The sequence below is a fragment of the Pseudophryne corroboree genome, chromosome 4 (assembly GCF_028390025.1).
Source record: "Pseudophryne corroboree isolate aPseCor3 chromosome 4, aPseCor3.hap2, whole genome shotgun sequence".
NCBI classification, from domain to species: domain Eukaryota; kingdom Metazoa; phylum Chordata; class Amphibia; order Anura; family Myobatrachidae; genus Pseudophryne; species Pseudophryne corroboree.
Genome location: NC_086447.1, coordinates 530,372,381 through 530,373,947, shown reverse-complemented (window position 1 = coordinate 530,373,947; position 1,567 = coordinate 530,372,381).

Below are 1,567 nucleotides of genomic sequence, written 5' to 3'. Positions count from 1 at the left end.
AGCTGCCTGAATGGCAGCCCCCCGCATTACAGCCTTACAAGAGCACCAATTATTAAAGACTGAAGTATCTTCAGGTTTGTTAGTTTCTAGATATACCTTTAAGGTTTGGTGAATGGCAAGTGAAGCCTCTTGATGGCAAAGCAAGAAATTTCCCAGTCTCCAAGGGCTCGGAGATACTTTACGGGCCCCGAGCTTCCACACGACCTTCAGCGGAGAGTGGTCCGACCATGTCATCGGTAGTATGTCAATTTTCATAATGACTGGCAGTGACATTCTGTCAGTCAGTACGAGATCAATTCTAGAGTATGAGGAGTGGACATGTGAATAAAAGGAGTAATCTCTAACCGTAGGGTGTTTAGTTCTCCACGCATCGTGGAGTTCGTACTCTCCTAGCAATTGGCGAAGTCCGAGGGTATTAATAGGGGAAGGTCTGGGCTTAGCTACGGGACTTCTGGTGGGGAGAGATCTATCAACAGAGGGGTCTACAACTAAATTGAAGTCCCCCAACAGCATAACTGCACCTTTAGCGTGCCTCTGAATCAGGGAGAATAAATTCCTGCAAAAGGAGATCTGACCAGAGTTGGGTGCATAGCAGGAAGCCAAGGTGACAACCGTATCCTCAAGCTTTCCGATTAATACTAAATACCGTCCTTCGGGGTCTACAATTTGGGATTCTAGAGTGAATTGGCAGTCGCTAGAGATTAGTATAGCCACACCGGCCTTTTTTACGGGGCCATTGGCCATGTAGCAGGTAGGGAAGTGATTATCAAAGAATCTAGGGGGGGTCTAATTTCCTAAAATTGGTTTCCTGGATAGCAACCACATTTGCCTTCATTTTATAGAAGGAAGATAAGGCCAGTCTACGCTTTTGTGGGGAATTTAATCCCTTAACGTTCAATGATACTAAGTTAACCATAATAAACTACCCCGGAGACGAAGCATCCGCTGAAACCAAGAAGTTCGATTAAAGGTACAATTCCCTGCATACATTTGAAATAAGAAAAAAAAGGTATGGGGGGGACGAGACACAAAAGGAGACACACTGAGAAGGACAAAGAGAGAAGAGAGAGAAACATAGTGTACAAAACAAGGAAGATCGACTCCGTGTAGAGACGAAGCCATAGTAAGGCGCCAAAACATACAGCGCCTCACCAAACAAATTTGGGAGGTTAGTGGCCGACCTCCCCGCAATCAAGTAATCAAACATATGTAAACTTTATATTCAGATGCACATGGCATATAAACGGAATGTCGTTAAGAATGGAATGATAATCTATTAGTAATGAGTCACAGGATCCCGGAACTGGCAAAGAGCTATACTGAAAGTACAGCAATAAAAGGACTCAGAGAGGAGCATACAGACCAGTCCAGGGGCCTGCGAAACCACAACAACCATCAACTAGGAAAAACAACAAAAAAAAGAAATAACCCCGCCACACCGTAGCCTAAAGGGTGTTATACATGTAGTAACCAGGTCTTTAACTTATGGTAAGCCCTGGAATTAGTACTATCATATGGAAACAGTGCTAGTCCTGTAAATGAACAGTCATGGCGGGGAAAAATACCG